Consider the following 16,724-nt stretch of genomic DNA (forward strand, 5'->3'; position numbering starts at 1 on the left):
TAAGAGAAGCTAAAGAACAATTCTCTTTAGAGGGCCTAACAGAGCTCTTCAAAGAAGAAGAAGAAACCATGGCAGCCGAAAACAACAATGCCAACAATGCAAGGAAGGTGCTTGGTGACTTTACTGCACCTACTCCTGATTTTTATGGGAGAAGCATCTCTATCCCTGCCATTGGAGCAAACAACTTTGAGCTTAAGCCTCAATTAGTTTCTCTAATGCAACAGAATTGCGAGTTTCATGGACTTCCATTGGAAGATCCTCATCAGTTCTTAGCTGAATTCTTGCAAATCTGTGACACTGTCAAGACCAATGGGGTTGACCCTGAAGTCTACAGACTTATGCTTTTTCCTTTTGCTGTAAGAGACAGAGCTAGGACATGGTTGGATTCACAACCTAAAGAAAGCCTGAACTCTTGGGAAAAGCTAGTCAATGCCTTCTTGGCAAAGTTCTTTCCACCTCAAAAATTGAGCAAGCTTAGAGTGGAAGTCCAAACCTTTAGACAGAAGGATGGTGAGTCCCTCTATGAAGCTTGGGAGAGATACAAGCAATTGATCAGAAGGTGCCCTTCTGACATGCTTTCAGAATGGAGCATCATAGGAATCTTCTATGATGGTCTGTCTGAACTATCCAAGATGTCATTGGATAGCTTTGCTGGAGGATCTCTTCATCTGAAGAAGACGCCTGCAGAAGCTCAGGAACTCATTGAAATGGTTGTAAATAACCAATTCATGTACACTTATGAAAGGAATCCTGTGAATAATGGGATAGCTCAGAAGAAAGGAGTTCTTGAGATTGATACTCTGAATGCCATATTGGCTCAGAATAAAATATTGACTCAACAAGTCAATATAATTTCTCAGAGTCTGTCTGGAATGCAAGCAGCAACAGGCAGTACTAAGGAAGCTTCCTCTGAAGAAGAAGCTTATGATCCTGAGAACCCAGCAATGGAAGAGGTGAATTACATGGGAGAATCCTATGGAAACACCTATAATCCTTCATGGAGAAATCACCTTAATCTCTCATGGAAGGATCAACAGAGGCCTCAACAAGGTTTCAACAACAATAATGGTGGAAGAAACAGGTTTAGCAATAGCAAGCCTTTTCCATCATCTTCTCAGCAACAGACAGAGAATTCTAAGCAAAGCCATTCTAACTTAGCAACAATAGTCTCTGATCTAATCAAAACCACTCAAAGTTTCATGACTGAAACAAGATCCTTCATTAGAAATTTGGAGGCACAATTGGGTCAGCTGAGTAAGAAAATTACTGAACTCCCTCCTAGCACTCTCCCAAGCAATACAGAAGAGAATCCAAAGAGAGAGTGCAAAGCCATAAACATGTCTCACATGGCCGAACCTGGAGAGGAGGAAGAGGCAGTGATCTCCACTGAGGAAGACCTCAATGGACGCCCACTGACCTCCATGGAGTTCCCTAATGAGGAACCATGGGAATTTAAGGCTCATTCTGAGACCATAGAGATTCCATTGAATTTACTTCTACCTTTCATAAGCTCTGATGAGTATTCTTCCTCTGAAGAGGATGAAGATGTCACTGAAGAGCAAGTTGCTAAGTACCTTGGAGCAATCATAAAGCTAAATGGCAAGTTATTTGGTAATGAGACTTGGGAGAATGAACCTCCATTGCTCATCAAAGAACTGGATGACTTGACTAGGTAGAGATTACCTCAAAAGAGACAGGATCCGGGGAAGTTCTCAATACCTTGTACCATAGACACCATGACCTTTGAGAAGGCTCTGTGTGACCTAGGGTCAAGTGTAAACCTCATGCCTCTCTCTGTAATTGAGAAGCTAGGGATCCTTGAGGTACAAGTTGCAAGAATCTCACTAGAGATGGCAGACAATTCAAGAAAACAAGCTTATGGACTTGTAGAGGATGTCTTGGTAAAGGTTGGAGACCACTACATTCCTGCTGATTTCATAGTCCTAGAGACTGGGAAGTGCATGGATGAATCCATCATCCTTGGCAGACCCTTCCTAGCCACAGCAAAGGCTGTGATTGATGTTGACAGAGGAGAATTGATCATTCAAGTGAATGAAGAATCCCTTGTGTTTAAGGCTCAAGGATATCCCTCTATAACCATGGAGAGGAAGCGTGAAGAGCTTCTCTCAAAACAGAGTCAAACAGAGCCCCCACAGTCAAACTCTAAGTTTGGTGTTGGGAGGCCACAACCAAACTCCAAGTTTGGTGTTGAACCCCCACATTCAAACTCTAAGTTTGGTGTTGGGAGGTTCCAACATTGCTCTGAACATCTGTAAGGCTCCATGAGAGCCCACTGTCAAGCTACTGACATTAAAGAAGCACTTGTTGGGAGGCAACCCAATGTTATATCTATCTATTTTCCATTGTTATTTCATGTTTTCTGTAGGTTGATGATCATGTGAAGTCACAAAAACAATTGAAAAAGCAAAAACAGAATGAAAAATAGAAAAAAATAGCACACCCTGGAGGAAAAGCTTGCTGGCGTTTAAACGCCAGTAAGGGCAGCAAATGGGCGTTTAACGCCCAGTCTGCCACCATTATGGGCGTTTAACACCAGAAAGGGGCACCAGACTGGCGTTTAACGCCAGGAATGGGCAAGGAGCTGGCGTTAAACGCCAGAAAAGGGCAGCAGCTCGGCATTTAACGCCAGAATTGGCAGAAAGGGCATTTTTGCACGCCACTCGGTGCAGGGATGAGCTATCCTTGACACCTCAGGATCTGTGGACCCCACAGGATCCCCACCTACCCCACCACTCTCTCTCTTCTTAACCCATTCACCAATCACCTCAATACCTCTTCCCCAAAAACCCCTCACCTATCAAATCCCACCATTCTCTTCACCACTCACATCCATCCTTCATAAAACCCCACCTACCTCACCATCCAAATTCAAACCACTTTTCCTCCCAAACCCACCCATACTAGCCGAACCCTACACCCCTTTCAACTCCTATATAAACCCATCTTCACTCCTTTATTTTCACACAACCTCAACACCACTTCTCCCCCTTGGCCAAACCACAAAGCCTCCTCCATCTCCTCCATTTTTCTTCTTCTTCTACTCTTCTCTTTCTTCTTTTGCTCGAGGATGAGAAAACCTTCTAAGTTTGGTGTGGTAAAAGCATTTGCTTTTTGTTTTTCCATAACTATTTATGGCACCTAAGGCCGGAGAAACCTCTAGAAAGAGGAAAGGGAAGGCAAAAGCTTCCACCTCCGAGTCATGGGAGATAGAGAGATTCATCTCAAGGGTGCATCAAGATCACTTCTATGAAGTTGTGGCCATGAAGAAGGTGATCTCCGAGGTCCCTTTTAAGCTCAAAAAGGGCGAATATCCGAAAATCCGACATGAGATCCGAAGAAGAGGTTGGGAAGTTCTCACCAACCCCATTCAACAAGTCGGGATCTTAATGGTTCAAGAGTTCTATACCAATGCATGGATCACCAAGAACCATGATCAAAGTGTGAACCCGGACCCAAAGAATTGGCTTACAATGGTTCGGAGGAATTACTTAGATTTTAGTCCGGAAAATGTAAGGTTGGCATTCAACTTGCCTATGATGCAAGGAGATGCACACCCCTACACTAGAAGGGTCAACTTTGATCAAAGATTAGACCAAGTCCTTATGGACATATGTGAAGAGGGCGCTCAATGGAAGAGAGATTCAAGAGGGAAGCCAGTTCAACTAAGAAGGCATGACCTCAAGCCCGTGGTTAGGGGATGGTTGGAGTTCATCCAACGCTCAATCATTCCCACTAGCAACCGGTCCGAAGCTACTATAGACCGGGCTATCATGATACATAGCATCATGATTGGAGAGAAAGTGGAAGTTCATGAGGTTATATCCCAAGAACTCTACAAGGTGGCGGACAAGTCCTCTCCTTTGGCAAGGTTAGCCTTCCCTCATCTCATTTGTCACCTTTGCAATTCGGTTGGAATTGACATAGAGGGAGACATTCTCTTGATGAGGACAAACCCATCATTAAGAAAAGGATGGAGAAAACAAGAGAACCTCATCAAGAGCATGAGGAAATTCCTCATCATGAAATCCCTGAGATGCCTCAAGGGATGCATCTTCCTCCACAAAACTATTGGGAGCAAATCAACACCTCCCTAGGAGAATTAAGTTCCAACATGGGACAACTAAGGGTGGAACACCAAGAGCATTCCATCCTCCTCCATGAAATTAGAGAAGATCAAAGAACCATGAGAGAGGAGCAACAAAGGTAAGGAAGAGACATTGAGGAGCTCAAGAACTCCATAAGATCTTCAAGAGGAAGAACAAGCCGCCATTACTAAGGTGGACCCGTTCTTTAATCTCCTTGTTCTTTACTTTCCTATTTTTCGAATTTTTTTATGCTTATGTTTATCTATGTTTGTGTCTTATGATCATTAGTGTCTTAGTGTCTATGCCTTAAAGCTATGAGTTTCCTATGAATCCATCACCTTTCTTAAATGAAAAATGTTTTTAATTGAAAAAGAAAAAGAAGTGCATGAATTTCAAATTTTAAAACAGTTTAATTATCTTGATGTGGTGGCAATGCTATTGTTTTTCTGAATGAATGCTTGAATAGTGCATATTTTTGAATTTGATTGTTTATGAATGTTAAAATTGTTGGCTCTTGAAAGAATGAAAGGAAAAGGAGAAATGTTATCTGATGATCTGAAAAATCATAAAATTGATTCTTGAAGCAAGAAAAAGCAGTGAAAAGCTTGCAGAAAAAAAAAGATATATGCGAAAAAAAAAAGAGAAAAAGCAAGCAGAAAAAGCCAATACCCCTTTAAACCAAAAGGCAAGGGTGATAAAAAGGATCCAAGGCTTTGAGCATCAGTGGATAGGAGGGCCCACAGGAATAAAATCCTGGCCTAAGCGGCTAAAACAAGCTGTCCCTAACCATGTGCTTGTGGCGTGAAGGTGTCAAGTGAAAACTTGAGACTGAGCGGTTAAAGTCGAGGTCCAAAGCAAAAAGAAGAGTGTGCTTAAGAACCCTGGATACCTCTAATTGGGGACTCTAGCAAAGCTGAGTCACAATCTAAAAAGGTTCACCCAGTTATGTGTCTGTGGCATTTATGTATCCGGTGGTAATACTGGAAAACAAAGTGCTTAGGGCCACGGCCAAGACTCATAAAGTAGTTGTGTTCAAGAATCAACATACTTAACTAGGAGAGTCAGTAACACTATCTGGATTATGAGTTCCTATAGATGCCAATCATTCTGAACTTCAAAGGAAAAAGTGAGATGCCAAAACTGTTCAGAAGCAAAAAGCTAAAAGCCCCGCTCATCTAATTAATACTGATCTTCATAGATGTTTTTGAAATTCATTGTATATTCTCTTCTTTTTATCCTATTTGATTTTCAGTTGCTTGGGGACAAGCAACAATTTAAGTTTGGTGTTGTGATGAGCGGATAATTTATACGCTTTTTGGCATTATTTTTAGTATGTTTTTAGCATGTTTTAGTTAGTTTTTATTATATTTTTATTAGTTTTTATTTAAAATTCACTTTTCTGGACTTTACTATGAGTTTGTGTGTTTTTCTGTGATTTCAGGTATTTTCTGGCTGAAATTGAGGGACCTGAACAAAAATCTGATTCAAAGGCTAAAAAGGACTGCAGATGCTGTTGGATTCTGACCTCCTTGCACTCAAAGTGGATTTTCTTGAGCTACAGAAGCCCAATTGGCGCGCTCTCAATTGTGTTAGAAAGTAGACATCTTGGGCTTTCCATCAATATATAATAGTCCATACTTTGCCCGAGATTTGATGGCCCAAACCGACGTTCAAAGTCAGATCAAGAATTCCCAGCGTTAAATGCCGGAACTGGCACCAAAGTGGGAGTTAAACGCCCAAACTGGTACAAAAGCTGGCGTTTAACTCCAGAAAAAGTCTCTGCACGAAAATGCTTCAATGCTCAGCCCAAGCACACACCAAGTGGGCCCGGAAGTGGATATTTACATCATTTTCTCATTTTTGTAAACCCTAAGCTACTAGTTCTCTATAAATAGGACCCTTTGCTATTGTATTTGAAGAGGAATCTTTGAGTAGTTCTATGCTACCTTAGATCACGTTTTGGGGCTGGCCTCATGGCCATGCCTAGACCATGTTCTTATGTATTTTCAACGGTGGAGTTTCTACACACCATAGATTAAGGTGTGGAGCTCTGCTGTACCTCGAGTATCAATGCAATTACTATTGTTCTTCTATTCAATTCAGCTTGTTCTTGTTCTAAGATATCACTTGTTCTTCAACTTGATGAATGTGATGATCCATGACACTCATCATTATTCTCACCTATGAACGTGTTCCTGACAACCACCTCCGTTCTACCTTCTATTGAGTGTTTATCTCTTGGATTCCTTAATCAGAATCTTCGTGGTATAAGCTAGAATTGATGGCGGCATTCTTGAGAATCCGGAAGGTCTAAACCTTGTCTGTGGTATTCTGAGTAGGATTCAAGGATTGAATGACTGTGACGAGCTTCAAACTCGTGATTGTGGGGCTTTAGTGACAGACGCAAAAGAATCACTGGATTCTATTCCGACATGATCGAGAACCGACAGATGAATAGCCGTACTGTGACAGAGTGCGTTGAACATTTTCACTGAGAGGACGGGATTGTAGCCACTGACAATGGTGATGCCCAACATACAGCTTGCCATGGAAAGGAGTAAGAAGGATTGGATGAAGACAGTAGGAAAGCAGAGAGACGGAAGGGACAAAGCATCTTCATACGCTTATCTGAAATTCTCACCAATGAATTACATACGTATCTCTATCTTTATTTTATGTTTTATTTATCTTTTAATCATTTATCCTCCATAACCATTTGAATCCGCCTGACTGAGATTTACAAGATGACCATAGCTTGCTTCATACCAACAATCTCCGTGGGATCGACCCTTACTCACGTAAGGTTTATTACTTGGACGACCCAATGCACTTGCTGGTTAGTTGTGTGAAGTTGTGATAAAGAGTTAAGATTACAATTGTGCATACCATGTTGATGGCGCAATTGATGATCACAATTTCGTGCACCAATCCTTCCATAGGGTTCTCCCATGTAATTCACCTCCTCCATGGTGGGTTGATCAGGGTCATAAGCTTCTATTTCAGAAGAAGCTTCCTGAGCACTGCCAGCTATAGTTTGCATTCTAGTCAGATGCTGGAAGATCATGTTGACTAGTTGGGTCAAGATCCTATTCTGAGCCAATATGGCATTCTGAGATTCAACTTCATGAACTCCTTTCTTCTAAGAGATCCCATGGTTTACAAGATTTCTTTCAGAAGTGTACATGAATTGGTTGTTTGCAACCATTTCAATGAGTTCTCTTGCTTCTGCAGGTGTTTTCTTCAAGTGGAGTGATCCACCTGTAGAGCTATCCAATGAAATCTTGGATATCTCAGACAAGCCATCATAGAACACGCCTATGATAGACCATTCTGAGAGCATTTTAGGAGGACATCTCCTGGTCATTTGCTTGTATCTTTCCTAAGCTTCATAGAGGGATTCACCTTCTCTTTGTCTGAAGGTTTGAACTTCCACTCTAATTTTGCTCATCCTTTAAGGGGAAAAGAATTTAGCCAGAAAGGTATTAACCAGCTTTTCCCAAGAGTCAAGACTCTTTCTTGGTTAGGCATCCAACCATAGCTTAGCTTTGTCTCTTATAGCAAAAGAAAAGAGCATCAGCTTGTAGACTTCAGGATTTACTCTATTAGTCTCTACAGTATCACAGATCTATAAGAATTCAGCTAAAAACTGATGTGGATCTTCCATTGGAAGTTCATGGAACTTGCAGTTCTTCTGAAGAAGAGAGACTAACTGAGGCTTAAGCTCAAAATTGTTAGCTCCAATGGCAGGTATAGAGATACTTCTGCCATAAAACTCAGAGGTAGGCATGGTGAAGTCACCAAGAACCTTTCTGGAATCACCTTCAGGTTTGGCCATGTCATCTCTTTCTTGTTCAAAGTTTTCTGAAAGGTCTCTTCTGGAGTGTTGTGTTTTAGCTTGTTGTAGATGCTTCCTTAGAGTCTTCTCAGGTTCAGGATCAGGAGTCAAGAGGAGTTCTTTATCCCTATTCCTGGTCATAAACAAGAAAGGAAAAGAAAGAAAAGAAAAAAGCTTTTTGTGCCACTTAGACCAAAGAGCTTCCAGTGAGATGTGAAGAAAGAAGAGAGAAATAAAAGTGAAGAAGGAAGATGAGAAGGAAGAATACTTTGAATGAATAGAAGCAAACAGAAGAAGATATATAAACAGAAAAGATAAATAAGAATTAAAATATTTTTATTTTTATTTTATTTATTTATTATTTTCAAAAATTAAGTTAATTAATTTAAAAAGATTTAAAATTTAGTTAGTGTATTTTCGAAAAAGAGAAGAGAGAAATAGGAGGGAATTTTCAAAAATTGAGAGAGAAGAGTTAGTTAGGAGGTTTTCAAAAAGAAGAGAGAGAAGATAGTTAGTTAGGAAGTTTTGAAATAGAAGAGAGAGAAGTGAAGTGGTTAAGAAAAGATTTGAAATTGAAATTTGAAATTAGAAAAAGATAAGATAAGAAATTTAAAAAGATTTGAAAAAGATTGAATTTTAAAATTTGTAGTTAGAAAAGATAAGATAGGAAATTAAAAAAGATTTGAAAAAGATTTTTAAAAACATAAGATTTTGAAATTTGATTTTGAAAAATATTTAATTTTGAAAATTGAAATTCGAAAGAGATAAGATTTTAAAATTTTGAAAAAGATGAGAAAAAGATAAGATTTTTGAAAAAGATGACATTTTTAATTTTGAAAAGATTTGATTTTTGAAAACTTGAAACTAAGATAAAATAAGATGAAATTTTGAAATTAAAATCTAAATTTTTATTTGAAAATTTCGAAAATATAGTTAAAATAAAAATAAAAAAGATATTTTTTTTATTTTTGAATTTAATGATGAAAGAGAAAAACACACAAAAGACACAAGACTTAAAACTTTTAGATCTAGCACCCTTAATTTTCAAAAATTTTTAGAGAAAAACACAAAGGGACACCAAACTTAAGAATTTTCAGATCAAACCACAAAAAGACTCAAGAACACTTTGAAGACTAACAATAACACAAAGAACAAAACTCAAAGACTCAAAGAACACATGAACATAAAAAAAAAACACCAAACTTAAAATTTTTAGAAAACCGAACATAAATTTTTGAAAATTAAAAAAAAAAGCAAAAAGAAAACACCAAACTTAGAACTTGACACAAGATTTAACCAAAGAAACTATTTTTGAAAAATTTTTTGAAAGGAAGACTCAAAAGGAACGAAAATTTAATCAAGAACAAACATAAAAGACTCAAACACCAAACTTGAAATTTGAAACAAGACTCAAACAAAAAGACACAAATTTAGAAATTTTAGAAAAAGAACTCAAAATTTTCGAAAATTTTAATCAAGAACATAAACACAAGACTCTAACCAAAGACAAAGATTAATAGAGAAAGCTAAGTATGCTTGAAAATAAACTGTATGAGAAAGGTTTTTGAAAAGTTCTAAAATTTTTGTAATTGAAAAACAGGAAAATGCAACACTCAAACCAAGAACAAAAATTAAATAAAGAAAAGAAAAATATTTTAAAAATTTTTTTTTCAAAAAATTGAGAAGAAGAAAATAAAAATAAAAGACTCAACAAGAACACAAACAAAGAGACTCAAACTAAGAACAAAGATTAAACACAGAAAAGACAAATATTTCTTGAAAAATGTTTTAAAATTTTCAAAAAAAATAAGGAAGAAGAAAACAAAAATTAAAAGACTCAAACAAAATAAAATAAAATAAATTACCTGATATAGGGAGAAAGACAATCCGTCAGTTTGTCCAAACTCAACAATCCCCGGCAACTGCGCCAAAAACATGGTAGCACGAATCCCCACACCTTCGTACTGTTGTACCAGCAAGTGCACTAGGTCGTCCAAGAAATATCTGAGCAAGTCAGGGTCGATCCCTCGAGGATTGTGGTTTGAAGCAAGCTATGGTTATCTTGCAGGTCTTAGTCAGGCAGATTAAAAGGTTGTTGGAAGAGTTGTCAAATTTGCATTAAAGGAATATTATAATAGGGTGCTAATACTTTAAGGATATAGTCGAGGATTGGAGTTGCTTTACCTTTGTGAATTAACTCTGGTATTACTGCCTTCTTTACTTGTGAATGATCTCTTCTATGGCAGGTTGTATGTGATCAACGCCATGGGCCGTGGTCATTGATCTCCTCTGCTACAGATTGAACGCCATCGGCCGTGGTCATCCAATCTGAAAAAAGGTGAAACTCTAGCAGTTCATTCTCCTGGTGATCCTACTCAAAACACCACAGACAAGGTCGAACTGGTGTCTCGAGAAATCCCTAACGAAGTTGTGGATTAGCCGTCTGAGAAAGGTATAAACATAACTGTTGGCTCGTGCTTTTCAGTCACGTATTCACACGAACCCAAGTAGACGCGGGTGTTTGTCAGGCACATTCATCTTAATATGATGAACAGAGCTGATTGTCACTGATCATCCTATTCATCATGTTGAAGAGTGAGTATACATCTTTGAAATAAATCAAGCACGGATCGAAGAAGAAACAGTAATACTTTTATTAATTCATATGACTCAACAGGGCTCCTCCCCTCAACCTAGGAGGTTTAGAAACTCATACTGATGTAAAATACAATGGTAAAACGTGTATGATGGTAAAAGTGATGTAAAATTCTAAAAGATGTTCGAATAACATAAATAAAATCCCTTAAATACTAAACAAATGACTAGTAAGGGTGAAACAGTCTTTTTAGTGCTAAAATCCACTTGTGGGGCCCACTTAGTGAGTGTTTGCGTTGAGCTTTGATGAGATCCATGTGTTATGAGGTCTATGGGGCATGGAACGCCAGCTGGGGAGTCCTCTCTGGGCATTTGGACGCTGGTCTCTGCTCTTTGAGCGCTGGACGCCTGGAAGGGGTCTGGTAGCTTTAGTTGGACGCCTGTTTTGGGCCTTCTAAACCGAAGCAAAGTATGGACTATTATATATTGTTAAAAGCTTTGGAAGTCAGCTTTCCACAGCCATGAAAGCGCTCCATTTGGACTTCTGTAGCTCCAGAAACGCTCTTCCGAGTGTAAGGAGGTCAAATCTGGACAACATCTGCAGTACTTTCTATGTCTCTGAATCAAACTTTTGCTCCAGCTCCTCAATTTTAGCCAGAAAATACCTAAAATTGTATAAAAACACAAAAACTTGTAGTAGAAACTAAAAATGTGAATTTAACACTAAAACCTATAAAAACTTAATAAAAACTAAATAAAACACACTAAAAACTATATGAAAATGATGCCAAAAAGCGCATAAAATATCCGCTCATCATAAGACAAACAAGAAATTCAGTTCAAATAGAAACAGAAGAAGAAGAAGAAGAGGTTTACTAGTTCAACCACAGCAGCTACAAGCAATGTCAACAGAAGTTACAGAACAAGCCACAATTCAGCACAGCGAGTGGGGAGGACCAACGGAACAGTGGCGGGCAGTGAGGGTCGTGGAGCAATGGCGAGGTTGCAGGAAGCAGCGACGAGCGGCGAGTAAGGAGATACAACAGCAAGCGGTGAGGGGCGAGGACCGGCGACAATGATGGCATCGGCGGCAGTGGAGGACGCGAATCCCTTTAGCTTGCGCATTCCTCTCTCTTTTCCCTTTCAGCTCGTGCTCCCCCCCCCCTCTCTCTCTCTCTCTCTCTCTCTCTCTCTCTCTCTCTCTCTCTCTCTCTCTCTCTCTTCGCGGTCAGTGACGGTGGCTCAACGGCGTCGACGAGCCCAGTAAGACGATGCGGCTCAATGGTGGCAACGAACCCAGTACAACAGCGGCTCCCTCCCCCTCCCCTTCTTCCCCTCGTGATCCCTTCCCCTTTCTTCTTCCTTCCCCCCCCCCTCTCGTGATCCCTTCCCCCATTTAACCCATTTTATTTCTTTTTTTTATTTTTTAATTAAGGATATTTTTGGAATAAAAATTAAAAATTTGGTAAAAAAGATGATTTTAAAACTAAGTTAAACCTTAGGGACGATTTTGTAAGCAAAAAAAAGTTGGGGACGAAAAATTTTCAACCACTACCTTAGGGACCAAAATCGTACTTAACCATTAAATAAATGTCTATACGAATGCCAAAGATTGTTATATATGCTGTTAAGTTACTACATGGTGCATTAGAACCAAGGTTCTGAAAATCGGACCAGATCGGCCGGTCGAACCGGTTCAACCGGGAACCGGCGATAAAAGCGGTCCGGTACACACTCTATAACCGTTGGTAGGAAAACCGTTTGACAACTGCCGAACCGGACGAGAATCGGCCGGTTGGACCAGACCGATAACTGGCCGGTTTGATTAAAACGACGCCGTTTTTTATTTCGTAAAAAAAAAGGAAACAGAGGCAAATGCATTCGAGACCCACCCTCCCCCCTTCTTCCCCCAAGATTCATCACTCCCTGGACTCTGAAGAAAGGAAAAATAAAAAACCCTAGCCCTTCATTGCCGCTGCCGTTTCCGGGTCCTCAGCGCCGCCGCCATCCCCAGGTCCGCAGCGTCGCCGCTTCTTCCTCTTCCCCGTGTCCGTAACCCAGTAGCTCAGCACGTCGTCTTCAACTTTGCTGGCTTCTCAGCACGGAACCCAGGTTAGTGGCTTCATGTCTTCATCTTCACTGAATGTTCGGTCGTTTTCTTGGTTTTAAGATCTGAAGTTGTTGTTCTTCGGTCTTCTTTTCTTCTTCAATTTTTGTTCCGTTTTTCTTCAATTCTTCTTCTTCGGTCCTGATTTGAAGTTTGGTTTTGAATGTATTTGTTGATGGATCTGTAATTACCCAGGTTAGTGTTATAGGGTTTTCTATGTTTTAGTGGTTTCTCTGTTTTCAAAGTTATTGTTACTCTATTTTAGTGTTTTCTAATTGCTCGTTGGCAGAGGCATTTTACTGGTTTACTAGTTGCTGATGGCTCCTAATTTTTTTGTTCAAATTTGCTAATGGCTTTGATTTGTAGTTGCTGGTTGTGCTGGTTTTGCTGGCTTTGTTTGTAATTGCTGGGTGAAGGATTAATTTTTTGTAATTGCTGGTTTTGCTAATGGCTCCTAATTTTTTTTGTTCAAATTTGCTAATGGATTTAATTTGTAGTTGCTGGTTTTGCTTTGATTTGTAGTTGGTGGTTGTGCTGCTTTTGCTGGCTTTGTTTGTAATTGCTGGGTGAAGGTTTAGTGTTTTGTAATTGCTGGCTTTGTTTTCTAGTTGCTAGTTCTGCTGATGGCTCCTAATTTCTTTGTTCAAATTTGCTAATGGCTTTGATCTGTAGTTGCTGGTTTTGCTTTGATTTGTAGTTGCTGGTTGTGCTAGTTTTGCTGGCTTTGTTTGTAATTGATGCGTGAAGGTTTAGTGTTTTGTAATTGCTGGCTTTGTTTTCTAATTGCTGGTTTTGCTGATGGCTCCTAATTATTTTGTTCAAATTTGCTAATGGCTTTGATTTGTAGTTGCTGGTTTTGCTTTGATTTGTAGTTGCTGGTTGTGCTGGTTTTGCTGGCTTTGTTTGTAATTGCTGGGTGAAGGTTTAATATTTTGAATGTCTGATACTCTGATTTGTGATTTCTGAATTTGAAATTAATTGAATCATTGATTTTGTGTTGTTGAAATTGTTGATTAAAATGGATTTGTTATGCTGCTGTTGCCGTTTTTTAATTTTTAAGTATGATGTTTCTGAATTTTTGTTGAAATAGTTATTGATTTCAGGGTTTAGAGTGATTATTTGTTGTTGGTATTTAACTTTTGTTGCTGCTTCTTTTTTCTTTCTGGCTCTGTTAAGTTGCTACATTCAAACTTGTGTATTGGCCTGTTCATCTTCACTTGCAATAACAAAAAGCTTCTCATTTGATGATCCATTAACTACCTCATTTTCTGGTACCATTCCTTTTGTTATGGCTTTAGCCGAAGAAATTAGAGGGGCTGGATGAGGAGACATTGATGCCTCAGAAGACCCCACCACCATCAACATATCCTTGTTACTTGAAGGTTTCTTTAGCATAATAGTTGAAATCACAATCATAATTACATAATATGTTTAAATAATTATCCCAAAAAAAAAAAGAAACTCACAAGAACATCTTGAGGTTTTGATGATTGATAAATCTTTATGTTGACATTTAATATTTGATATTTCTTTATACTATTTAACTTGAGTTTGTATATTAATAAGATTATATGAATTTGATTGATGACATTTAATGTAGTTTTTTATATTTGAAAATTATTTTAATATTTATACTATACTATAATTATATTTTAGGATGTTTATTTATAATTTATTTATTATTTTATTTTAAAATAATTTTTCGGTTGAACCACCGGTTAGACCGGTTGAACCAATGAACTAGTGAACCAGTAGCTAGAGCGGTTTGATGACCGGGTCGGTTTTCCGAACCTTGATTAGAACCTTCGTTATTTGTAATTTTTTTTCTTGAAAGTTTTATTTAGTTAGAACAATAATGAAAGAGTTCCCAAAATGAGTTTTGGCTATTCTTGAAGAAATTGAAGTAAAAAATTGAGGCCATTTGAGGTGAAATAGATAAATGGAGTGTTATTTGTGTTGGATCCTTTTTCTAAAGCTTTCCAAATGCTTTAATTGGCACTCCATAGCTTCAATATTCCAAATAGAGCTATTATCTCATCCTTTAGTTGAAATAGATACGCATTCTTATTTTTTATGTTTTTACGTTAACCACATTTTAAACTAGTTTCGCTATATTCTAAGCTGATTGGAATTATCTAGTTCTTGAATATGAATGGTTTGTATTATAGAAACACGAGATGTGTCATGGCTTGATATCGTAAACTAGAATACCAAGCAAATCAAATATATTTTTATAGGTAAAAATCACTTTTAACTCGATCCACTGAATAAACTATGCTTACAGATTTTAAAAGGAGATCCAACATTTAGTCGCAATGTAGTATTATATTTTATAGAATCGCTTAGGACACAAAAAAGACAAACAAATCAAAACAAAATATAGGTTTGTTTTCAAGTTTTTAACTTGAACAAAAAAAATGGATAGAGTCAAGACAATCCGAATGATCGTTGTTGCCACCTCTTTTAACATCTGAGGGAAAATAACAACCAAATTCAAAAGAGAAGCTTTTGGTGAGAAAGAAATTTAAGTTTGCTTCCGAATGTTCTATCAATCAAGAAATACTTCATTTGTCAATAACAATTGCGATGCTATTATAGTCCTATAAAAAGTAATGTAAATAATCAAATTCAATTGTAAACAAACAAATTAGTACAAACATAAAAGAGCACTTTGGTTGTTTGCCCACCTAAAAATTTAAAACAAGCATTGCTAGGTATAATTGATGTGATATAATGTAATCCAAAGAATAAGCAATAGCATGGTTCAACCATACCCTGAATTTATATTTGGCGCTTCACTGAATAGTTGTAAAAAATACACTTCATTTGGCGCTTCACTGAATAGTCTAAGGAATAGGTTATTAACATCTTCTATGTAAAAGTAAAACAAGGATTATGATTATGATGAAAATATGTTTTGCTTTCTTGTTGAATGATAAAATTCATATTCCGGAAATAACGGTAGATGCTTCACAGGTCAAGTGAAAGCCATAAAATGCATTTCTCAGAAATGCTTACTATCTTATGCCATTGCCACCTAAAGAGAACAGCTTTGAATAGTTCATCATCAGAAACATTTGCTCATAGATACTTAACTTGACAAGCATTCTGTATTCAATATTCAAATAAATCATTTTATGTTTTGGCAAGGATAGAGATATTGAGTTAGGTACAAGTTATACTTGCATAAAGTTTCAAATTTACTATGGAATCCTACAAGAATAAGAGCATCTAAATTCACATAATTTTCATAGAAAGGACAATAAAATAAAATAAAATAAAATAAAATAAAAACCTTAAAGGAGTAGTTCGCAGGGGCAGAGATGAGGGAGAAGGACCGAGATCGGAGATAATGGTGACGAAGAGGAACATAACGGCGATGATGAAACTCAACGCAGAGAGGGCTAGATATGTGGCGACTGCGGCAGAATTGTGGTGTGGCGGCCCTGTCGATAGAAGCAACAGCAATCTTCTGAAATCCTAGATGAGCAAGAGTGACAGCGGCGCAGGGACAATGGTAAAGCACAACAACACAAAGGACCTGAAAGTGTGGTGCGATGGCAGTAGAAACTAGAAAGAGACAAGAACACTAATTGTCTCATCTCTTTAAAATTATGATTAAAAGGAGGGGGAATATGTTAAAATAAAAGGCAGAGAGACAAATTTTTAATTACCAAAATTTTCAAAAACAAAAATACGGGGTTTAAATTATAAATATTTTACTATTGTTAATGTTACTTCCACGTAAAAAAAAGAAGTAACGAATTTGTTGCCTTTTAAATAAAGGGTAAAGTATATTTTTTGTCTTTAAAATTTATTAAAAGTTTTAAAAAAAATTTAAGATTTATGTTGTTTTAATTTTATTTCAAAAGTTTTCAAATTGCATTAAATATATTCTTTATGGCTAATTTTTAAAAAAAAAATTAGCACTAATTTAATAATAATTTTATGAGAATAACTTTTAATATAAGCAAATCAGGGTATGTCTAAAACGAGCACAACAATTATGTACTTATTAGATGCGCCATATTTATATAGACCATTAGATTTGATTAGATGAAAATCAAAGGCTAATATGAAA

General features: G+C 37.6%; 1 non-coding gene across 1 annotated transcript; it reads right to left on the reverse strand.

Moving 5' to 3' along the window:
- Positions 1 to 470: 470 nt before the first annotated feature.
- Positions 471 to 578, reverse strand: LOC148568016 (small nucleolar RNA R71). The gene has a single exon (XR_015882931.1). It is a non-coding gene; the product is annotated as a small nucleolar RNA R71 (small nucleolar RNA).
- Between the last annotated feature and the right edge of the window lie 16,146 nt (positions 579 to 16,724).

Source organism: Arachis ipaensis, chromosome B4 (genome assembly GCF_059453495.1).
Source record: "Arachis ipaensis isolate K30076 ecotype BB chromosome B4, ASM5945349v1, whole genome shotgun sequence".
NCBI lineage: Eukaryota > Viridiplantae > Streptophyta > Magnoliopsida > Fabales > Fabaceae > Arachis > Arachis ipaensis.